At 35.4% G+C, this 25800-nt stretch overlaps 1 protein-coding gene across 7 annotated transcripts in view; it reads left to right on the forward strand.

Moving 5' to 3' along the window:
* RALYL (RALY RNA binding protein like) overlaps window positions 1-25800 on the forward strand; it is an 867550-nt gene that overhangs the window by 21508 nt on the left and 820242 nt on the right. For 6 of the 7 annotated variants that reach the window (XR_009697716.1, XR_009697715.1, XM_061172229.1 and 3 more), the window contains exon 1: window positions 18286-18441. The exons of the other annotated variant lie outside the window; for it this stretch is intronic. The gene's annotated coding sequence lies outside the window, so the exon portion shown is untranslated. Of the gene's footprint in view, window positions 1-18285; window positions 18442-25800 lie in introns of those variants that run through there. 7 annotated transcript variants of the gene reach the window in all.

The raw sequence follows: 25800 nt of genomic DNA on the forward strand, positions 1-25800 counted from the left end.
ATTTCCCTGGTTTTATTTTAAGGTGCTATTGGGATGGCAACCAGTGTTATAATCCCATCAGGTAAATAAAAAACATTACAAAGTAGATTTAGCATTCTGTTGTAGTGTTCCTTTACCTTTCCACCCCCACCTGTGTGTGTGTGTGTGTGCGCGCGTGCACGCTTGTGTGTGTGTGTATGCACGTGTATATGTTCCAATACAAGGACTATTTCTGAATAGGCAACTATCATTATTTGTACAATATGCTGCTTCTCTGTACTCTCATCTCATTTGCTTTTGGTTGACAACTTAGGTAGTGTGATTATGAATTAATGCAGCTACTTTTCTCCTATGGCAATACCTACACAAAGGCAGTTATTAAAGAGGAGTATGACAACATCATTGGAATAAGTGTATATCTGTGAAGCTGATAACTTTGGATTGACAATATAGACATCAGGGTAGATATTCTGATATGTTTTAAAAATGAATCTCACTTCTTTATAGTTTTATAGTTTCTTCTTTATAGTTTCTTCTCTAGTTTTATAGCCTCAGAACTGTACAAGCTTAGTCATAAATATACATATGTGTGTATATATATGTCTTCTTATTTTTCAAAAATTTAAAATTACTTTTACAGGGTCTCTATATTGATAGCTGATAAGCCGTTAAGTCTTGATAACATTTTGATAACTGATATTCAATACATTATAGATTTCTCACAATGGATAGTTTTTAGCAAACTTCTTATATTACTATACCATACTATAGGCCTCTATAGAGCTAGTGGCAGCATGAACTGCTTCTCTTTCTCAATTAATGCATCGTCCATAAGAAACATTATTCCATTAGCCTCCAAAAAAACTCAAGGCTACTATGATGTAAACAAAATATGTACAAGTACCAATTGAAGAATGCAAATAGAAATGATGTGTACATCATCTGTTCTTCTGAGTCATTCCCTCTACCAGAGCAGAAAATGGAGAAATGCTCATAATATAGTACTGTGTTTTGTTTTACTCATTGGCAGAATCCAAGTTGTAAGGTCACGGGCCACTGAAAGTTTATTTTGTAGTTGGCTCAACATTTTTTATTACATTTTATTTTCACAATCTTAGTTCTTTAAAATGAGACTCTGTACTGATCATGCTTATATGAGAGACACATATACATAGATTATTCACTTCACTCTGTTTCCATAAATTGCATCATCATCAGCAGCATCATAACCAACTTTACCTTCCTAAGGTGTGCTTGGCACTGATATACAACGACTAGTGTAATCTCCATGTTGTTCATGTAATTCTAGTGAGTGATAATAGAGTTGTGTATGATGTTAAATGTTGGTTTCTTCCGTAATGTATTTTATAATTTCATGATGAGAAGTAAAAATCAGCACTACTACCTGAATATAACCATGTGCCAGGTATTCTGTAGTCATTGTCTCTAGTATTGACACGATCCCTGAAAGGTAGGTGTTTTATTATCCCCATTTTATAGATGATGGAACTGAAAATTTAGGTCACTTGCCCCATGGCAGTCAGCAGGTAGCAGAGCAGAGATCGAAGCTGAATCCAGCTTCTGTACCCCGACAGCAAAGTAAATCTCGGAGACAGAGTTTTGGGTGAAGTACAGAAGAACAGCTTTATTGCTTTGCCAGGCAAAGTGGGCCACAGCGGGCTAACGCCCTCAGAACTGTGTGTCCCAACCTGGAGGAGCTAGTGAGGAGTTTTATAGTAATGGTTCAAAGAGGGTGTGATCAGCTCGTGGTCATTCTTCTGATTGGTTGGTGGTGAGGTAAGTGGGAGTCAGCATCATCAACCTTCTGGTTCCAACCGGTCTGGGGTCTACGTCCTCTTTAACTGTTAACTTCTCCCACCTGGTGGGGGTTTCAGTATCTGCAAAATAACTCAAAGATATTGTTGTATTTATCCTTTGATGGGTAACCAGGATCTTGCCCCAAGGCTGCACTATTGTTTCTCTTTACTGTTTGTTTCCTCCCTTGTCTTGCATCCCCTCCCTTCCCTACTTAACAATTGTTTGAACCTGCCGGTTGGAACTCAGGGAAGGTCTTGGAGGCTGAATGAAACCTATTTCCTTTAATCAAAGAGATGCGGGACACCGGAAGGCTTTTGTGTGCAGGAGCCCCACAGGGTCCTGCTCGGTATCAAGATTGGAAAACATGTCTGTGTGACTCTATACCTGACCTCTTTCTTGTAAACGATACTGTTTTATTATCATAACCTCCACTTCCGGTTTTCTGTTACCCAAAGATCATAAGAATTGGAGTTCGCAGAGCCCCTTAGTTATTCTCTAACAACTCGTCTTGATTCGAAATGTACAGCTACTAGCTTCCTAGTCACAGCTTGGACTGGGGCCTAAAATGGTCTATTGAGTGTTTGGTTGTATAAATGACTGCAGCAACTTGCCCAGCTTCTCCATCAAGCCACTGAATAGTAATGTAATTAGATCCAGCACTTAGATTTTGCTTCCTCCCATGATGTTTTTATCATTTGGTGATTAGATTACAATGTCAGTGATTAGCATGCATAGTTTCCCGACTCTAAGCAATAAGAAACTCTGTATTCTATGTTTCAAGTTGGCTGCTGGGTTAATCCACTAACTGCCTGTACCTTGATCCAAAATGATATACTGATGAATGGTGATGAATTCCATGAAATTCAGGAAACTGTTCTGTTGGCTGACATCAAGATGTGTTATGATTTGATATGGCTGTGTATAAATGTTTACACTCAATCAGAACCCAGGAAAATATATTTAGAATATAGAAGAGTGAATTCATGGAGCTGGAGAACCATTCGTAAGGAAATCTATGGAGACAGTATAATAATAATAATAATAATAATAATAATATTAACATTCTCAAAAACTTATTCACTACTTGTCTATTTGTCTATTTGCCAAGCAATATTCTAAGCACATTGCATGCATTAATATATTTAGTTATCACAAAAGCATTGAGGAAATCGAAGTATAGGGAAGGTAAGCCCAGGTCACAGTGGCAAAGCCAGGATTGCAACTCAGGCAGTTTTATTAAAGACAGATTCTGTCTTTGTTTTTTAACAGTTTTATGGAGATATCATTGACCTATAAAAATCGTGTATATTTAAGGTATATAACTTGATGTTTTGATATACATACACACTGTGAAATGATCACCACACTCAAGCTAATTAACATATCCATCACCCTAAGATTCTGTGTTCTTAACCATTGTGAATTCTGTCTTTCAGAAAACCTCATGTGGATGTAAATGTAGTTCTGAATAAAAAAATGCAGATTTACATGAGGATTTCTAGCACAGAGATGAATAATTCTGAATATAAATTTTGAGTAAAAATATTTTTTGTGAATTACATAGTGTTGTTTCCTGACAAAAAAATGGAAGTTTCATATATTTCACATTTTATTTTTTTAACATGAAAAATGCTATCATAGCCTTCTGTCTTGCTGTAATGACAATACCATCTTTTGTTTCTTTATGTTTTATTTTTTGAAACCCATTTCCAATGAATAAATTGATGTGATCCTCATAGCTCCTTTGTGTTTGGGGGCAGGTGGTGTTTTCTAAATCTATTAATAAAGAAATTAATCACAGAGCTGTGTAATGAGTAGCACAAAATCACCAGCAAAATGAATCTGAGGCTTAGAATGAGAACACACATTTGATCTCTGAAGAAGCAAAGGCTATTGCATCATCCAAATTTTGATGAAATAGCTTCAGGCTTCAAGAAACAATGTTTTAGTAGCTATATGTGGAGCTATAGGTGGAGTACAGGTAGCATAATTGAGGTAAAGGAGATGTGAGAACTATACAACTAGAAATGTTCCCTTTGAAAAACAAGACATGATTTCAGTATCTCACTAAAAATATACTCTGTGAATATATGAGTATGTACTTAAAAAAATCATTATTCTCTTAAACATGCTTTTTTTTCAATTGCCTTTTCATCTTTTGAAACAAACTATTTTTTGGCAATTTTTATCATGAAGAGTTTCATAAGAAGATTTAGGTATGTAACAGAAATGACATTTCAGTAGTAATTAAGTAATAAAAAGTTCTCCATTTACTTCAGTCTACCAAAGTAGATTTCTTTTAACCTCTAGACATTGTTCTCTATAACATGCTTCAAGAATCATCTGTGTTTCCTTTTCCTTACTTTCTGGGTTATTCTCAAAATACAGATATAATTGGTAACTGTCTTATTGTGTGAAAATAGATTTCTGCATATAATGAAAAGTTATATTTAAAATGACTATTATTTTGAAACAATGCATCAAATTTTACTTAAGCGATTCCCATTTTTCTTAAATTTATTTTATTTGGAATAAGTAGGTTATGTTTGCCTCAAAAGGAATTTATATATGTGTGTGTGTGTGTGTGTGTGTGTGTGTGTATTTCTGGTTCAAGATAAAAGTAATCACTTATAACACTGACACAAAATGCAAATTAAAAATCAGCTTTCATAAATCCATACTTGTAATTTTCAAAATAAATCCATGACATGATTTTCATGTTTCCCATTATTATACTTTAAGGAATATAATAATTGCATATTTGTATTTAGATTCTATTCTCAGAATATGTATCTGAATATTCACAATTAACATACATACACTATGGAGTTATGTGTACAACAGCTGTCGATGTATGTACCATGAATGTCCTCAGTATATCTTGTTAGTGTAAGAAGGATTTCTTTATAAATAAAAGTATGGCTCTTTCACTGATATTATTGGAAGTTGAATGAAAAAAATGTTCAACAGAGTTTAATAAAAAAATTTGTTATTGTTAAAATTTCCTTTTTTTCCCTAAATTATTAACACTACCTCAATTTTCTTTGTCTTTAGGTAATTTAATTTTCTATGGCTGTGGTCCATTATTATTATCAATTGTCACAATCTATACCTAATACTTTAGGCCTATCATGTACAGAATATGCTAAATTAGGCCATTTTTTAAAAATTAATTAAGTAATTTATTTTTGGCTGTGCTGGGTCTTTGTTGCTGCGCACAGGCTTTCTCTAGTTGTGGTGAGCAGGGGCTACTTTTCTTTGCAGTGCGCGGGCTTCTCATTGTGGTGGCTTCTCTTGTTGCGGAGCATGGGCTCTGGGTATGCAGGCTTCAGTAGTTGTGGCACGCGGGCTCAGTAGTTGTGGCTTGCGGGCTCTAGAGCACAGGCTCAGTAGTTGTGGTGCACGGGCTTGGTTGCTCTGTGGCATGTGAGATCTTCCCGGACCAGGTCTCGAACCCGTGCCTCCTGCATTGGCAGGCGGATTCTTAACCACTGAACCACCAGGGAAGCCCTAAATTAGACCATATTACAGTTGTTACCCTTGGGTGGAAAAGATAAGGCAAGGTAATCAGGCAGCATGTAAATCAGCTTTGAATAATGAAAATTGATAAATTGCACATAAGAAATTTGTATTATTTCATATACATAAAATGGAAGTAGAATTTTGGTATGTTTTTATGTTCAAACTTTCATGTTTTTTGGCTGCGTTGGGTCTTCGTTGCTCTGCGTGGGCTTTTCTCTCTAGTTGCGGCAAGCGGGGGCTACTCTTCGTTGTGGGCTTCTCATTGCGGTGGCTTCTCTTGTTGTGGAGCATGGCCTCTAGGTTTCAGTACTTGCAGCACCTGGGCTCGGTAGCTGTGGCTTGCAGGCTCTAGAGCACAGGCTCAGTAGGTGTGGTGCACGGGCTTAGTTGCTCTGCTGCATGTGGGATCCTCCCGGGCCAGGTATTGAACCTGTGTCCCCTGCACTGGCAGGTGGACTCCCAACCACTGTGCCACCAGTGAAGTCCCCAAACTTTATTTTTATTTGGGGCATTTATATAGATTGAGATGGAATGTGTATTTGTGCTTTATTAAATTTATATAAACTAAGTAGAGGAGATACTGTATTTGTATACATCTTCATATGCGTGAACGCGATCACATATTTACCAAAAAAAGGCTAGTGAACTGAATATTTCTAAAATATGCAATAAAATTTAATTTTTTCAGCATTCTGTTAACATTTTCAAATATTGTGAAAGAAGTAATTTAACATATTTACTATAATAGCTACAATAACATATAAGTGGTGTGTGTATATATATATATTTGAGAGAAGAATTATTTGAGGCAAGAATCATTTGAAACATTTTTATTGAATTGTATGTTAGCCCTCCTTCCAGGAAAAAAAATGTGGTGTGATTAACTCAGGGCTACTCAGAAGGTGGTCTGTGGGACCATAGTTACTTCACCAGTGTTTGTTTTGGGTCTGCCAGGAGACAGAAACTGAGAGTTAACATTTAAGAAGCTGTATAGCAAAATGACAGAGTAATTTTTACCTATTGAGTCCGATAAACATTTTGGCTTGTCTTTTTGTATGTAGGTTTTATTTCATTTTCCTAGTAATTAATTTTTATTTTATCAGTCCACAGCAGATTAAGGGTGGGGAGAAGGGAAGACTGGTCCTTCATTACAGGGTTTCAAAAGCACTGATTTATCTGATTCATGATTCCAGCAGTTCAAAGTACAACCAAAATAAGATTTAAAGTTTAATATTATTGGCATTACAGTAAAATCTGTACTACTTGAATAAATGGCATGTCCTTAATGATTTTTTTGACATAAAATGCAAAAACTGGCATTACCATTTGACTAATAAACAACTTTTCATCAAAATGGTCAGCAGTACTAAAATGTATCCTTTCTATTTATAAAGAGAATATTTATACCTTATTATTTATTGATTCTGTATAATGTAAGTGATCTTACATTAAAAATACTACTCATTTAAGGGGGATACTATATTAAGTACAGATACATTAAAATTTTAATTATTTATAAAAAAATTCTGGATCATATTTCTTAACTTATCTATTCTGCCACTTGCATCTTCATTTTTCTCTGTAACTTTTCCCTGCTACTTAGGTAGGTTTTCTCAGTCTTTTAGACAGTGGCCTATTTATCTTTAATCCATAAGCCAACCAATACTTTATTCTCTAGGTCTGAGGATGTTTGGGTGACTTTTGTGATTTCTGGTCATCCAACCCACACTACCTCACCCATCCCCAAGGTCGAAGAGAAGAACACGGACAAAGGATCTTTAAAGAACATTTTAAAAATGATTCATTTGAGTAACTAATGTATGCACGTGGCACACACACAAAAATAAATGGTATAGAAAGTTATAAACCGAAATTTAGGTCTCCCTTCTCATCACTGTACACACTTCCTGGAATAAACTGTACCAGCTACTTGTATGAGAAAATGTAAATATTCTCCCATATAAAGATATACTCACAAGAAATTCTTTATGAAGTCAGAATTTACAGTCTCAGTGAAACATTTGAAAGTAAATGATTGCATCTGTAGATAACACCACACGTTTGCACTTACTGTTCATAAGGCACATAACAAACATCCTCATTATGCTATGACCCCATGTGCAATTATCCCAGTGGTACACATGAAAGTGGGCCTTACATGTTGAGTAGTTTGCAGGGATGCCAGATCCTGAATTTGATCCTAGTTTGTTCTTAGAGACTACAGACATTTTGGCTATGATACAGTATATTCATTTCTGAAAAATCAAACAATTTGCTAAATTATGCAGTAAAATTTATAAGGCTTATGGGGAAAATGGACCTAGGCTTTTATCACTGTAAGTCTGTGTAACCATATCATGAAGAAAAATCACACTATTTTAATAGAAATCTCAGCAGTGTTAAAAAGAAATGTAAAATTCCTAATAAAAAAAGAAGTAACAGAACAGATGTAAGAATTAACCTTAAAAAATTGGGGAGGTGGCAGGTGGAAGGAGGCATAAGGAAGGAATAACACTGTGATGTTATCGAGATGAGTGAAATGCACAAAGATCAGGAAGAAGCATGCAATAAGTACTTTTAGGACTGAGTATCTGAGTCAAGAGGATAACGGAGGCATACTACATTAAGGAATTCTTGTTGCTTGCAGCTCTGCTAATGAACTTTGTGTTCACCTGCTTCTACTTGGTGGCATAGATCCTTAACTTTTTGGGCAATAGTAAGTATAAACCAGTGCTATTGTCAACTTGAATAATAAAACAGCTAGTTATCTCACCCAGCAGAGTGAGTTTATTCAGGAATAGCCAGAGGAATTGCAATTGAGGATATTCGAACTGTGGTGGACCATCGGCAAATCCAGAGAACAGAAAGGGGAGCTTGCTATAAGGGAAAAGGGGGTATTTGGGAGGGGCTCTGATACCGAAAGAGTCCATTGGAGGAAGTATGGAGGCTTCTCATTGGTTGGGTTACTACAGTCCCTGGTTCACTGGGCTGTCATTGGCAGATAAAAATTTGTTCTTCCTGCTGGTTAGTAAAGTAGGCAACACCTTCCTGTGGGATATGTAGGCCTACTGTCTTTTCCTGTTTGGAGTAATGGAAGGATGTATGATGGGTCTTGAGAGCTCCCACTTTAGGCCTATCCCAACTCTAATTTTAGCTGAGGTTTCTTTAATTAATTCCACACTATCCAGTAGAACTTTCTGTGATGAGGGAAGTGTTGTATATCTACACTGTTCAGTAGGCTACATATGGCTAATGAACAGTTAAGATGTCATTACTGGGATTGAGAAACTGAATTTTTAATTTAATTTTAACTTATGTACATTCAATTACTACAAGTGACTGGTGGCTACCAAATAGGACATTGCAGGTAAAACCAACTGATTTTCACATTGTACTAGTATCTTTCTTCTATTCATTAATCCATATGAGCTAATTCACTCTCCAGATAGAGATGGTACATCAGATCAGATGGGTCTCATAATCAGTATTCTATGTTCTTGTCCTGAAATAAAATTGGACCTAGCTTAGATATTTATGTTGCTAGTAGATTAATGTCTGTAATAATAACACAAAAGGTTGTGGTGGGTTAGAGTCCTTTATAAATAGAAGCCTGCTGGTCACCGAACACAGCTTAGCCTCTGAGTTTGTGCAAACTTTCTGTCATTAATATGTAAATCTTACCTTCAGTAGGTAATCTCTTTCAGAACTGTGATCCACTTAGTGTGTCCTTGTTTCTCTGTGAATAATTGTTCCAGACAAGCACATTTTGCATTTTAATTTGCTGCATGAGTTTAGTTTTTAAAATCTACCATGATATTTAAGGTCAGTGTTTTCTATTACAAAAAAGACTATTATAATTTCCAAAATAAAAGTGGTTTAGGAAATGCATGTTAAAACCAATTTTGAAAACATCTTAAGGTATTTAAAATACACTAAATATTAAATATATTTGAAATAAATTATTTTTTAAGTTGTACGTGTACAATATTAAATAAAAATAATTATCAAAAGAGGATGACAAATTATGCAATATTAAAGAACTGGAGGCTGACACTTAAGCCTAGATCAGCAATACACTGAGAAGGAAATAATTATGAGTTAAAGATGAGAATATATGTGTTTTAAACCCCTCATATATTTTGATCATATAGATGTTTTTTCAGGCTTGTACAACTTGGTCCATGTATAATAGAAATTCTCAGATCTACTTGAAAAGCAGAATGCTTGGAAATATTTTATAGTAGATCATCCTTGGAAATAGTTCTCTTACTATTTGATGTTTCATAAACATGCCTGTTTTGATATGCCCTGCATAATCAGGCTGTAAAATAATGGTTGAGGATAAAACTAGTGGGATATTTTATAAGCTGGTTCTCTTTACTGGTCCTGTAGGTTAAGCATTGTATTAACATGTTTTCTGGAAAAAATTAGACTCTTTAGGAGAGAGATTTTGGAACATTTTATTTCACCATTTATGAAAAGTATGGGCAAGCTGAAGCCATTTCTCATAAGTGGATAGTCTTGTCATCGACAATTTATTCAAGCCTCTTTCCAAGTTGATAGCAGTGATGATGATAGTGTTTAAGTCTTTGTGGAGAGTCAGTGAGACATGTAACCCTTTATAACTGGAGAGAAGCTAATCGGGCTAGTTATGCTATCCCAAGAGAAATATTGCCCAAGCAGTGTTTTGCAGAATGATATCATCCTGTATATCATCAACTCTAAGATGCCTGTGACGGTCAGAAGCATCATTATTGTATGCACTGATAAGGGAGAAAGTGCTGTCAACTAAACTATGCCATGCTCTCAATTGTATAATATGGCTTGCTTTCAGAGATGTTAAAAAGTGAAGAATATGCACCTAAAATGTTATAAAATAGGGCAATAATTTTATGACAAAGAATCCTCAGATGACTATTTCTGGTGCAATAGTTTTTTGAAATACTGTGGATTGACAGATTGACAGCAGGGTAGACCTTCATGCCCCACAGGTTAGAATTCCAAAGACATTTTACTCCCTGCAGAGAATGTGCCCAGTACAAATTTGATTTAGGTGCCCCTCCTCTTGGCTCCCACAGCACCTGTGCACAGCTCTGTGGAAGCTTATCCCAACAATCAATTTATTGCTCTTCTGTGTCTACCACATGATTTCTGATCATCCAGGGCATATGATAAACTTAATGCAAATTTGTTGCTTTGGGCCCAGTGCATGGGCCCAGTTCGTGTTAAATGACTCTTTCACGAATGAATAAATGGATGAACAATAAACACAAGGGGTGTTGATGATGTAGTAGCCACAATGCCAAATGAAAGTGTTCTTTTTAAACTCTTCCAACAGGCTTGCAGTATGATTTTCCCACATCTGAATCACAGTTCAGTGACATTTTCAAGTTATCCTGGAACCTGGAAAATTTAGTGCATACGCTTAGATCATGTGATGTCAAACTGAGGCCTGGAGTTAGTTACAGTGAATATAAGTTAAAAACTATAGGCAAGAAAAGCTGAGACTGTGTACTTTGTAGATTTTATTTTATTTTATTTTATTTTTTAATGTAATGATCAGCTTGCTATTTTTCACTCACACTTTGTATTAAATGTAACTTAAAATGAATAGGACACCTCTGTGTTTTTTTCTTAACAAAGTAGGGAAAGTAAGCATATTTTCCTCAAGGGAAGTGGATGACGGTGCATGATGAAGCATAGAGTATGTGAACAAAAGGAAATAAAAAGAAATTCTAATATTGAAAATTATTAAGTAATAGTAACTTTAACTGGGTATAACACAGATAGTAGGCTCTACAAGGTAAGGAAATAAGGACACTGGCACCAGAAGATTACTGCTATCTCCATCCTCCTAAAAAGTAATGATAATAGAAGACATGTAGACTGGCAAAGAGGAATCTTGAGATTGGTCAAACATTCTTCCTGTGACTGGATGATGTGAAACTAAAGAAAATGGGGTCCTTTATTTTTCTGGCTATGACAACAATAACGATTCGATTTTTTAGTTACATTGATATTCCTAACCTAGTCATCTAAATGCATGTTTGACTAGGGTACTCTGGAAAGTTTGGATACTCTCAGGTGCATATTTTGATATAGTCATCCAGGTTTTCCTAACAAGGTAGATAAGTGTGACTAGAAAATCTATTACTCATCTCTTTAAAATATTGTATTACTACTTTGAGATTAATGCTGCTACTATTATAAACAGTTAGGCCATCATAAGTATTTTAAGACTGCAGAAACCTGTTTGTTCCATGTTTCTATATTCAGTCATTCAATTTGTCATTTATATAAGTATAATACATTTTGGAATGATTTGGCTTGGTATAATATGTATGGTTTCACTGTGAGTCAAAAGACGGTATTTCTGTATATGGAGAAATATGGTACATTTTTGTCCCTGATAAATCGACAACTGGAAAGCAGATATTCTTGTAACATTAACTTTTGGGAAATGTTTATCCCAGAAATGATTGATAGAGAGCTCCCTGTTTCATAATAAGTTTCTGGAAGATTACGGTAAATGATAACAAAAAGAAGAAAAACAACCCACTTCCAAATGTCTTCCTGATTTTTACATAAGAGCATAATTTTTATGCACACATAATAGCTATTTGAAACAATTTCCATATTAGCCAATATTTTATTTCCCACAGGTGATGAAACTAGCCACTCATTTTGAGTTTCTTTTGCAGTGAGTTTCATGCAATTAAACCAAACAAGAAGAACAATTTCTGTAAACCAGTCTGGAAAAATTAAATAGAATTTGTACATAAGTGATTAGAAGTACATTATTAATATGATTTTTTTATTTCCTATACTTCATAAAATTTATCTCTAATGCATTTATTAATCTAAGCTGTACTGTCTTAGTAAACCCCAATAAACTCTAAATCATTTAAAATATTCTATTAAATATTTATATCATGATATTAGCTTGTATTGTGCTGAACCCTTTACACAGCCATCATCTTCAACACTTTCAGGTGAGGTGAAATATATTTCTCTTGTATTTCCTCCTAATGATATGGTTGACTGTAAAAGAACAATAATCACTATTGCCTAGGGGTAAATAGGCTTTGAGATTCATTAACCGTCTTAGTTTTGCCACAGCCATTAATCTGAGAAGGCATTTATTACTTTGCATATTACAATGAATAGCGAATATTCATTAATCAATTCCATTGGGAGGTTTTGGTACCACCATAAACAACATTTAAAAATAAATTAATCTTACAGGAAAATAGAGAGTAGAATATATACATAATATGCACAAAGAGAAACAGAACTGCAAGTAATTATTTTCACATTTGTAGAGGGACAAGTAGTTATAACTCAGGAATTCTTTACAGGAATGGAGGTAACAAGGAATAGCATTTGATGGAGAGGAGTCAGTATAGCATGGTGGGTAAGTGGGTGAACCAGGGAAAGCTTGGGTTTAGATATTTGCTGTATTGATTCCTAGCAGTGAGATCTTATGCAAGTTACTTTTTTTCTCTAAACCTGGGCTTCATCCACATATAATGGAATAATGACAGTGCTCAAAAGAGAGTATTTAAAGAATTAAACAAAGTACCGTAAACAAGTACCTTGTATTAAACAAAGTGTTATAAAATGTTCAAAGTAATGCTAAATAAATCTTACCTGTTTTTATTAGATATCACAAGTCCAAGTAATAGAAATGTGTTTTTCCCAATCCTATCATGACACAAAAGGAAATCTAAAATTAAAGCGAGAAAAACATAATATTTCTTACGTTTCAGTATCCATATACTTGATATACTTGGATGTAGGTTAACTGGAGTGCATCTGGAGGGGAAATGTCTATACTCTTCGGCTTCTGGTGCAGCCCATCTTCCTAGAGCTTGCCAATCTTCTTTTCTTTTTTTTTTTTTTTTTTAAACACAAAGCAGAAAATTGCTGTGTTTTATTCATGACCTTAAGTATTTTTTTTTATATAACTATGATTTAACTATCCATTTTTGTGTTTAGATATAGTATAACTATTTTAAATATTTTGAGGTAAATGGATACTGTGCCTGTGTATTAGGCAAGTAAAATAAGCATTGCTTAATCATCTGTGTAATGGGTACATTAATATCGGTCCCCTCAGGAGTTTTTTGAGGGACATTTGAGATTATTTATTTTCTGAAATAGTACATTGTAAAATATAAATGACACGCAGAAGTAAGTAATTATTATGCTTGTAATAAGTAAAAAATCTCTTTCAAGTATAAGTTGAAATTCATCCATGTAAATCAGTAAAAGTCCAGATTATTTATTGAACACCTACCATGTTCTGTCCTGTATGTTAATCTGTGCTGTATTAACACACTAACTTTATTTATTCCAACAGTGCATATTTAACAATGCTTGTGTATTAGCTAGTTTACAGAAACAAATATATACCCTGGATCCTGAATCAAAGTGCAGTGTGTTGAGTGCCATCATAGAAGTAAACACAGTGAGGCACGGAAGCCCAGTCATAGGTCTGTTTTATTGATCAGAAGATCCTGTGAGGGTTTCCTTAAGATGGTGATACTTAAATCTGTGTGGAGAATGTGTAAAAATTCCTCTATCTCACTTTGGGAAATGATGAAGGGAGAGCACAAGTTCACCTGTACCATGGAAGTTTACGTATAAAATTATTTTATGGGCTTGTAAAACCTCACTGGAAGGATACAGTAAATCACTTTGGCCAGTAGTAATCTGGTCCCTGATGCACAAAAGGTCCTTCAGGGTTCATATGCCTCTGATAACCAAGTAACTTCTGATGTAACCAACAGGGCTAAAGGGATGGGGGAAAGAATGCTATAAAAAGACCAAATCTTCGGTTGTGAGCTGAGGATGTGTGATTGGCCTTGATTCTTCTCTTTGCCTTGCCCCTCTTTTCTAATCCTGGGCAAGTCTTACAGGTTCTCTTACAAAATGGATCTTGAATTTTTCCACCTTTTTATCCTATCTCCCATTGCCCTAGGCCAAGTTACATCATTTCTGGCCTAGATTTACTGAAGTAGTCTCTTAACCGGACTTTCATGTTTATACTTTCTAATCCATTCTCTACATAGTAGTTAGAGGTGACTTTTCAAAAATGTAAATCAGATCATGGCATGAGTTGACTTACCCTTTCAGCAGCTTTTCATTACACTTAGAACAAAATCCAGCTTCCTTGCAATGACTTACAAAGCCCTGCCTGATTTGGTTCCTGCTTATCTCTCCAATCTTGTCTTATTCCTTCTTGCTGATTATGTTTCAGCCATAGAGTCTTTCTCAGTTCCTCAAGGAAGCATTAGTTCTGCCCAGATTCTTGGCCATTTCTCTGCATGGGAATTCTGCCCTTAGCTTTTTGCAGGACTGATGTCTTCTCATTTTTGAGGTCTCAGGTTTTATTGCACCTACTCAAAGATGGGCTCTTTGGCCTCAACTTTGTATGGCTTCTCCCACTCAGGTTTTCCTCTCTCACAGCACCCTGTATATGTCCTTTGTAGCGCAATCCAGATTGTGTGTGCTGTTTACTTGGCTGCTATCAATTGGCTTCTTTAGAATGAATACTCCATGAAGACAGACACCACGTCTCTCTTTTTCTCCATTGTATCTTTATCACCCAGCCCTGTGCCTGACACATGTGCAGATCCAATATGCTTTGGAAAGAATGAATGACTGAGAAATAATGAGAAGTAGGTTTTTTAGTGAGTTTAACAGGAGTAGAGGAGCCAATCACTATAGGTAGCAACGTATCAAAAACATAATAATGTATCGAGGGGTAAGCATGACTACCTGTTTATTTAGATCAAGGAGGTGCTGTATTTCTTCAGGTAAGATCTCATATATCTTCACAAATTTCATACGCTTATTCAGATTAAAACAATATTTTATTTAGATGTTTGTTGAGTACCTAAACTTATCATTCACACCTCATTTATCTGTATTATTTCAATGTATTCTTATTACTCATTAAAAATAAAGCAACTATTACTCAACCCATCAGTCAAACTACAAAGAATATAACTAAGAAACATAAAATCCCTCTCCTTAAAGTTTTAAATTTGGGAGAAATTATTGTTCAGAAGTCTGTTAAGAAAGTATGATAAACTATGCATGTTTGCAGGGATTTTTTGGAAAATAGATTACATTGCCTGTAGTAGGTTAGGTATTGTTTCATGAAACTTGATTCAGTTATGTGTTTGTACATATTTATGTTACCTGTCTTTTTTGGAACTCAAGAAAAAATGTATTTCTTGAAAATACTGTGATTAAAAAAACATTTGAAAGCTGCTATTCTAGGTGCTATCATTCTTAAAAACTTTTTGTATAATTCTTGCTAGCTCAGTCTTATGCAAAGTTGCATTGAGAGGGAATTCAATACTTATTTGTAGGTATAACTAGAAAATGACAATTCGATCAGTACTTACGAAACAAAATTTATGTAATCTTCTCCATGATTACAATTTATAATTTTATTTAAAAATTTTGTTTTTTGGTATTTTCATCTGAGTATCCTCTTGTAGTATCAGAGTCACACTCTGTGATAATATTTTCCCCAGTCAGCTATCCCTCCTGACTCCTCTATTACTGTTAAGGAATGATGTAAAATTGATAAGGATTAATTATGATTACAGTAGTTATGGGCCATTAGGCACCATGCATCAAGTCTTAGAAATTATTTTCAGTATTGTAATCGTGATTTAGAAAACAATTTTTCTTCTTTGACTTTTTAAATTATTACTGTAATATGTCACAATTGTGTATCTGTTTATCAAATATTAATCAAGGAACTACTTTGTGCCTGTCACTGCAAGTTAAAAGACAACTTCCTGGTCCACAGGGAACATGTATTTAAGCAGAGAATACAGACTTGTAAGTAGATAACATTATACAGTGAGAGAAATGCTTCAGTAGGCACAGTATAGAACTGTAAGGGAGTGAATGGAAGAGATGCTCCCTCATTCTTGAGTGTTCAGTGAAAATTTTTTGTCTTGTGAGTGTTATTTAATCTGAGACATGAAGAATGAATATGTTAGCCCCCAAAATGTGATTGCGGTAGTTAATGTTCTAGTCAGAGAAAATAGTGTAGTATGGGGAATGAAGGTGGAGGAGGGCCATGAAATGGAGTGACAAGAGTAAGACAAGTTAAAGAACTTAAACTCTATCCTGGGTGTAGGGGAAGTTTTCAAGTGTATGAGGAAGCATGTACAAAATTACCAGCAAAGAAGGATTTTGATAGCACTGCTGATCCAAGTACACTTGACCATTAGATGGCTGAGTTAACACTAGACTCTTTTTTCTTTTTTTTATAAATTTATTTATTTTTGGCTGCGTTGGGTCTTCATTGTTGTGCATGGGCTTTCTCTAGTTGCAGCGAGCGGGGGCTACTCTTTGTTGAGGTGCGCAGGCTTCTCATCGCGGTGGGTTCTCTTGTTGCGGAGCATGGGCCCTAGGCATGCGGGCTTCAGTAGTTGTGGCACACGGGCTTAGCTGCTCCGCGGCATGTGGGATCTTCCCTGACCAGGGCTCGAACCCGTGTCCCTTGCACTGGCAGGCAGATTCTTAACCACTGCGCCACCAGGGAAGTCCTAACACTAGACTCTTGAGAATAAGACTAACACTGGACACAAAGAGTATGAACTGACAAAATCCTGCAACTTTTGTGTAGAGTTGGAAATGGTAAGAACATCAGTATTTTGAAAGGAATCTTTAAAATTTTGAAACAGAGGAAGCACCTGTATTTGCGTATCATTCACTGTATTAAATGTGAATGACTCATCAAAGTTTTATTTTGTAGGTGCTTGTGAGCACACACACACACACACACACAATATATGTAAGAACTTATACGCCATTCATTTCCATGCTGTGATTTAAACATCCTCCCAGTCTCTTCTTTAAATAGCCCTTAATACTCAGGTCCCAGATCTTCAGTTTCATCTCATGCTTCATTCATTTATTCAATTTGTATACATACATACACGTGTACATTCAGATAATCATGCAATCATTCAGCCATATTTTGGACAGAATTTATAAAACAAGGCATACTTCCAGTTTCTTTGGTACACAAAATAATCTGAAATGTACTTTTCTGTCCTTGAAGAGGAAATAGGATGTGTTCAGAGTCATAATGGAAGTGTGTATGAATTGCTCTGTGTCTTCATCAGGAAAACAAGGATGGTCTCATAGAGGTAGTGGGATTGGAATTGAGCCTTGAAGAATGAGCCTGTTGAATGCACAGTAGAGGACCAGCAGTCCTCAATGCACAGAGGGGAAAAGCACGTTAAGTGGGTAATAACCCAGTTCCCCTTGTATTGCTTCAACTAGGAGGGAATATGGAACTATTTATTCCATAATATTAGCATCTCATTTGGGGTCTTACTGATCTCAGGTGGCCTCGGCCTGCAGCGGCTTGAAGCAGGATTTCTGTTCCTGGCCAGAGACTGAAGTCAGGCTGAGGCAGTGAGAGTGCTGAATCCTAGCCACTAGAGCACAAGAAACCAGTGACCAGTGACAAGACCCTGGCCTGTCAGCTGTGTAGAAATGAATTTCCACATAGAGACGGAAAGTACTGAAACAAGTAACGTGTTTATTGGGAGGAAAAGAGTACGCGTGGATAGACACAAGGGCAGACTCAGAGAGAGAGTCGCGCCCTTGTGGTAGTGGTAGTTTGAATCACTTTTATGGGTGTTGGGGAAACTAGTAAAGGAGTCTTGTTCAGGCTTCAGAGGCAGAAGCAGGCCTCTGCCCGACCTGTGACCCTGCCTGGACTGCACGCCTGCTTGCACACCTAACAATTGCTGCTAGCAAGTCAAGCGGCGCTTACGATAAGAAAGGGAGTGGGTCTTGGAATTTCTTGAGCCCTGGGCACCTGGCCAGTCCCCCAGGGTCTGGAAAATCTTGTGACTCACATGGTGAAACCAACAGCATGGTTAAAGTGCATCCAGAGCTGCATTTTTGCACGTAAACTGATGATGTCAGTTTGCAGCCTGGAATTATAAACGGAAGCCCCCAGAACTCCAATCTGAAGTCTCATCCATGGGGTGGACGCACCACCTGGGACTCTTCCCAACTGGGGCTCCAGATTGCTGTCACTTCGGACTTCCCAGCTGCTGTTTGGATCTGGAAGTAGGTGTCGGCCCAATTCGGTGATGTATACCCTGTTGTGTTTCTGTAATATTCTTATTCCTTTCATTCTAACAATTGTATATTAAAATTAAGTTAAATCACCTTTCATTAAAGAATTGATGAAAGCTGTTTATTTGTGTGAAACAAGTGGTTATTTTGCCAGCGAATCCAACGAACCTTAAAACCGAAAACGGGCTTTTGGCAATACAATGGGGCATTTCCTCCAGGTTTCCTTTGACCAATCATCTTGCTTTGCCTTGATCTGAGTCTGTATCTGGTATATCTCAGGGTCCTCCCATGTGTGCTTGCGCATCTCTTAGCCAAGATGGATTCACTATGAGGTGACGCCCCCTCCCTTTTTGACCTTCAAGGAGCCTTTCTGCATGTGTGTAGTCAGTCAGGAAGGTCTCCTTGACTTTGAGAATGAGGAATATGTGGTCTTTTATCTCAGATCTGGGCAGGGCTCAGCTCTTCTCTCGCTCCTGCTATTGTGGAGCATCTGTCCACAGGGGGCAAACTCTGGCTCTTCAGTCTGGAGCCCATCTATCTCCTGCCTCATTACTGAGACTCAGTCACTCCAAGAACAGGCCACGCTAACCCAAACACCTTTTTTCACTCCTATCATAATCATTTATGTAGATGCTCGTATCTCTCACTTCATGTTAAGATGACTCAGGTTTAAAATCTGAGTAACTGGAGAATAATTAGGGACTTCAGAGTCAGAAAAGAGAATGGATCTTTTAGAAGAAAGAGAAATTATAGATAGAATAAACACTGAGGTAGTTCCTGTCCAACTTTCTCATGCTATAGATGAAAATGTAAGTTATGTGACACCTGAGGTCAAGTACTCTTGCAGTGGCAGAACCGGAACTAGAACCCATGGTTCCTGACCTGCAATGACTTTCTTCCCATGTTAAGAGAATCTGATTTTATAATACAGGGTAATAAAACTGTTTGCAGAATTAAAATAGGAGAACTTGAGTGTGATATAAAAAAATGGACAACTACTAAAATAATTTACATATCCCTTTTATTGTATGCCATTCCTAATTAGTTTGAGAAGTAGATAGGACATAAATGACAAATCAAAGAAATAATGTATATTTGACTAAATAAAATTTAACCTAATAGAGTCCACAGATACAGGGTTCATTGTTAATCTCTATTAGTGCTAACAGACTACATAACGATATAGAAATTTCTTCAAATTTCTGTTTAAAAAATATTTGTAACAATTCATAAAATTTTCTATGGTAGCTGATTTAATTAAGGAAATTTGCATTTTGTTCAATAAGATAATTAAATTCATAAAATTTATGAGATAATTTATACATGGAGAGTTATTACAACCCCATAACATTATTAAATATTACAGAACAGTTTGTGAAAATGACACAAATCTGTTTACTTAATTTGGATGAGGAAAATAATAAACAATAACTTGCATAAACAGAACTTGTGTTTCTTTAAATTTAATTATATTTGTGAATTTCATAAATTTTCTTATGAATAATGTAACAAAAGCAAATTGTAGTATTTAAAAACTTATGTATTTACATAAGTTTAAATATAAATTAGTTGTATAGTAAATTATTCTCTAGTTATTCTCCTTAAGAGAGATTTTTACAAATCCTGTAGAAATGGAGCTTTTTTTTTCAATTTTCATACTAGTATGGTCATTACTATGGACACAACTTAACATTACTTATTACTATTCACTACAAATAGCTACCATTATTGTGCACATATCAATATTTTATGCCTAACACTGTACTAAGTCCTTTACACAGAATCTTATGACGAAAAGGAAATTACTCAGAGTCAAACAACCATTAAATAGCAGAGGTTATATGTAAGTCCAAGCCTCTCTGATTCCAAAGCCTTGCTCTTAACTTCCATGTTAAACTGCCTTTATTCAGTCCACATATATTTAGCGAGCCTCATATAGTAGCACTCTTTCGGAATCAATGGAATCTTACAGATGCTGTGGGAGAAAAGCACTTACTATGAGGTGACACCCCTCCCTTTTTAACCTTCAAGGGAATAATATGCCTTATTTGATGTCCTCACTACATTCTGATGTCTTTATGCTTTTCTCCCACAGCATGTGTAAGATTCCATTGCAATTGTTTTTTTTAAAATACCCTCTCTTCCTGGAGAAGCCTGGAAGAGCTTCTCATGTATCTTGGCATCCCTAGCATCTGAAAGGTTGACATTTCAGACAATCATAGAAAAGGCAGATACTCCAAAAGAGGCCTTGATAAAACGTAGTCATTTGGGAAAAAAAGTCTGGTCAGTTCTTCACTCCTTATTCCAATATGAATTCCAAATGCATGAGAGATTTAATTATAAACATTGAAACAATAAAAGTACTCAAAATTTGGGTGACTTGGAATGTAAAGGGGTTTTTAGTAAGTGATACCAAGGGCAAAGATTCTAAGAGAAAAGATAACATTTGGCTACATAAGACATAAAATTTTTCTACTATAGAAATAACATGTACAACTTGAAAGAAAAATGTGAAAATTGTTTTCAACATGTGAGATATGAGTGACCAATAAAATATGCAGATATATTCAGATTTTCTAATAATCTAGTAAATGCAAAATGATAATGAGATGTAATTTTAGCCTATCCATTTGAAAACTATTTTTTTAAGTTAACAATATTCAGTATTTTTCTGAGTGTTTGGAAATGGGCATTTGAATATACTCTTTGCGGGCATATAAAATGGTGTACTCCTTCTGGATTGTATTTTGCTAATATGTATGAAAATGTTTTAAAAATGTATATATTTAGTCATATAATATATACACATCAAGGAATGTACCTTAAAGAGATAGTCATACAAGTTAATAAAAATGATGTTCAGCAAAGGCATTTTATACAGTTGTCAATTTATGTGTAAGATTAGAACACTTGAAACAACTTTAATTCCTATCTGGAAGGAACTAGTTAAAAGCTACGTATTGTAAAAATATAGCCATCGAAAGTGGTAAAGTAGATTAATATTTGTGGATATGGAAAATCCCTTGACATTTTGTTGATATCTTTTGGCAATTAGGTTATGGGTAATTTCTTTCTTTCTCATATTTGGATTTTTATTTATGACATATTTTAATAGAGAACAATAAAGGCTTCCATTTTATAGGAAAAAACCTGATGGATTTGGTGGAGACATGTTTATTACTGTGGCAGGTCCTGGGTCTGGGTATGTCTACGACGCTGTCACAGACTAATTCCAAACCTAGCAGCTAAGGGGCTCAAAGTGCCTAACTCACTCCAGCTTTTGTCTTCTATAGTTTAGGAACTGAGTAGAGTTAGAATTAATATTTTAGTTTTGCAATTTTGAGGCAGAAAGGAAGGACTGGCACTGCTTCCATGTTGCCATTATGCCACCTCCATTCTTCCAGTCCCTCCATTTCAAACACTGAAATTTTCTGTGCTATTTCCCTCTCTTTGTTGTGGTCACCCTCACTGCGTACCAAGTCCCATTCATTCTCCCATCCATTCTTTTTTATTCCACTTGGACCGTCATCATATTCTGGGCTCTTCGGTGTGTTGAATTGGTCTTGTTTCTCTCTCTCCTTGTCTTTAGTCTATTCTAACACCACTGCTAAAATGGTGTTGGGAATGTCATTATACATCTCAGACTCTTTAAGTCACTTCTCATCACCTACTTGAGAGTGGCTTCCTTTCTTTGTGTGCTTTTGATGTTGACTGTGAAACTTTCAGTTAGGTAGCCATTGTGCCATTGATGTACACTTGGCTTTCCTGTCTCATTTGTCTAGAATATCCTGCTGCAATTTTGATTACCTTGCCTTTCTTTCCAATTTTTTTTTGGCAGCTCTTTTACTTATTTATTTTTTTGTACCTCTCTCTAGTACAAATTACAAACAGAAATACAAAGGAAAGCTAGGTAACTCCCCTAATTTTCAGTGCATTAGGGATTTTTGGAAAAATTCCACGGTTAAAGTGCTCATATCCTCTGAAGAGTCTAGTCATTGCTAATTAGTCCTTTTTGCTTGGCCATTTCTTAGCTTCGGCATTTCTTAGATTTGTCCATTTGTCTTTTGATTCATCTGAAAAAAAAAGATTCTTGCTTTTAAGAGCACTATCACATATAACTTTTATCCTTTTTTTTTTGTTCAGTGTGATAAAGTGACATGTTTCTGTCTCATATCTCCAACAGAAATCACCTGATTCCTAGGCTTTTATACCTGATGACCAAGATACAATATGGCATGGAGAGTAAATATTTGATGTGTAAAGATAAGAGAGAGAGATTGGTTTAACATATTTAACAGATATAAATATCACTTATAACTGATCCAGTTGGATGACTTTGGGCAAGTTATTTAACCTCCTTAAGCTTTCCTTTTCTTATCTGGAAAGAGCTGCCACTTTTGAGTGATCTGCCTTCATTGGAGTGTCTTTTCCTTTCTGTCAACTTTTTTAAAATTTGCAACATATTTTTTTTTCAGTTTGTAAATTTTTTCTTTGTGCCCTTGCCCATTCATCCCATTAAAACATTCATCCCCCCTTATTATTGATTTGTAAGATGTCTTTTTATTTATTTTTTCCAGCTTTATTGAGATATAATTGAAATATAACATTGGGTAAGTTTATGTTGCTTTGATACACTGACATATTGCAAAATGTTTACAACCATAGCATTGGCTAACACCTGTATCACATCACAATTATCATTTTTTTTTTTTTTGTGGTGAGAATGTTTACGATCTCTTTAAGCAACTTTCAATTACATAATACAGTATTATTAATTATAATCACTCTGCCATACATATAAGAACTTATTCATCTTATAACTGGAAGTTTGTATACTTTGACCAACATATCTCCCTTTATACTCACCTCCCCAACCCCCAACAGTTCCTGGTAACTACCATTCCAGCCTGTTTCTAAGAGTTTGGCTCTTTTAGATTCCACATATAAGTGACGTCATACCGTATTTGTCTTTCTCTGTCTGACTTGTTTCATTTGGCATAATGGCCTCAAGGGTTATCCATGTTGTCATAAATGCCAGGATGTTCTTCTTTATGGTGGCTATACTATTCCATTATATATATATATATATATATATATATATATATATATATATATATATATATATATATGCACACACCACATCTTATTTATCCATTCATCCATTTTGGCTGTTGTGAATAATGCTGCAATGAACATGGGAATGCAGATATCTCTTTGAGATTCTGTTTTTATTTCCTTTGGATATGTACCCGGAAATGGGACTCCTGGATCATATTTTTAATTTTTTTGAGGAACCTTCATACTGTTTTCCATAATGGCTGCCCCAATGTACATTCTCACCAACAGTGCAGAAGGGTTCCCTTTTGTTCAAATCATCTCCAATACTTCGCTCTTGTCTTTTTGATGATAGCCGTTCTGACAGGTGTGAGGTGATATCTCCTTGTGGTTTGGATTTGCATTTCCCTGATGAGTAGTGAGGGAGAGCACTTTTTTTATGTACTTGTTGGTTGTTTCTATGTTATCTTTGGAAAAACACCTATTTAGTTCTTCTGCTCATGTTTTTAATTAGATTTTATTTTTTCTGTTGTGTGAGTTCTTTATATATTTTGGATATTAATTCCTTATCAGATGCACGATTTGCAGATATTTTCTCCCATTCTGTAGGTTGCATTTTCATTCTGTTGATGGTTTAATAAAACTTGCAACATCTTAAAATCAATTTTCTGGGAGGATATTTGACCTAATTTTGTTAAAGTATTTACTGAATTTGAAACATTTTAGAAACATTAGAAGTGTTTTGTTTCGCTCTAAGTGGCCCTTTCCATTTGTCTATTTTGAACATTTTAGGAAAATTTCATTCATTGTTTGCATTCTTCTTCAATATTTGTTTTCATTTAATTATAACAGAAATTTTACTTTTGGTTAACTTTAATGCAATTTCATTTTCAGTTTAAGGCATTAAAATTTTTTTTTATTAATTAATTTTTATTGGAGTATAGTTGCTTTACAATGTTGTCTTAGCTTCTACTGCACAGCAAAATGAATCAGCCATACATACACATGTATCCCCTCCCTTTTGGATTTCCCTCTCATTTAGGGTACCACAGTGCATTAAGTAGAGTTCCCTGTGCAATACAGTTTGTTCCCATCTGTTGTCTATTTTACACATAGTATCAATAGTGTATATGTGTCAATCCCAATCTCCCAATTCCTCCCACCCTAAGACATTTTTTAATACAAAATATTCAGAAGAGTTTGAAATACAGGTGAAGAAGTCAGTTAGGCAAACTGGTTTAGGGGAATATTCTATTATCTGTCACCCCACTCCTACAGTATATAACTTTGGAATCCGCCCTTTTTACTTTGTATGCCAGGACTAAGGTTGAAAAATTATCCTTTTTCTTCCCTCCTCCCTCCCTACTCCCTGTCCTCATCCTTCCTCTGCCTTTTAAATCTGATTCGTTGAACTGTTTTTCTCTTCTCTAAAGCTAACAGATGTAATTAGAGCATCACAAAATAATAACTTTGATATTTATAGTTTTGGTGTTTATACTTTAATGTTACCATACTTTTAGTGTTATAAACGTATTCAATCATTATTCCTTCTAGAATGTTCTATTTTCCCAAGCATACTTACAATATATTTCACTATTATTTACTGAAGTCCCCTCAAAAGTCGGGAAGAGCTTCTTAGTTACCTAGTTCATGGATCTATCTATGGACTTAATTCACATAAGAGGTATCATTTTGTCCTTTTGATTCTCTTTTCATGATCCTTATTTTATGTACCTTCTAAGGGATTGACTAAACAAAGTTTTTATGACCTTAGCTGGTTTACAGGTATACCTCAGATTGACAGTTATGTCTCCTGAACAACAGTCATAGACAGCTCTAGTTCTGAATTTTGGACTGTCCTCTTGGGTTTGTATTGAACTATTTGTGTTACCATAATTTAAGGACCACTTGAAATTGTGATGGTGAGAAGATAACTTCAGAATGTTTTGCAAGATTTTGATACATTAGGCCTGTAAATCATAGAGTGAAAACTCCAAAACTACCATTACCTTTCTAGGCTTATTTAACTGCAGAGGTGTCTCCTGGCCCTGGCAGCCTGATAATTACTGAGTAACCTTTCCATCTCCATAAGGAAGTGAGCTGCATGACTACTGAAACAGAATTCTGGGAATGAAAGACAAAAGATATGTGAGAGAAAAGTAATATATTTATGTTAAATATATGAAATGTGAGAAAATAGGTTTTTGGAAATTCTTATAATTTTTCAAGTTAATTATCTACCTTGCCATACACCTGCTTTAGCTTGAGGTCATGGAAATGAATAAAAAGTGTCCT

Source organism: Eubalaena glacialis, chromosome 17, assembly GCF_028564815.1.
Source record: "Eubalaena glacialis isolate mEubGla1 chromosome 17, mEubGla1.1.hap2.+ XY, whole genome shotgun sequence".
In the NCBI taxonomy this organism is placed as follows: Eukaryota; Metazoa; Chordata; class Mammalia; order Artiodactyla; family Balaenidae; genus Eubalaena; species Eubalaena glacialis.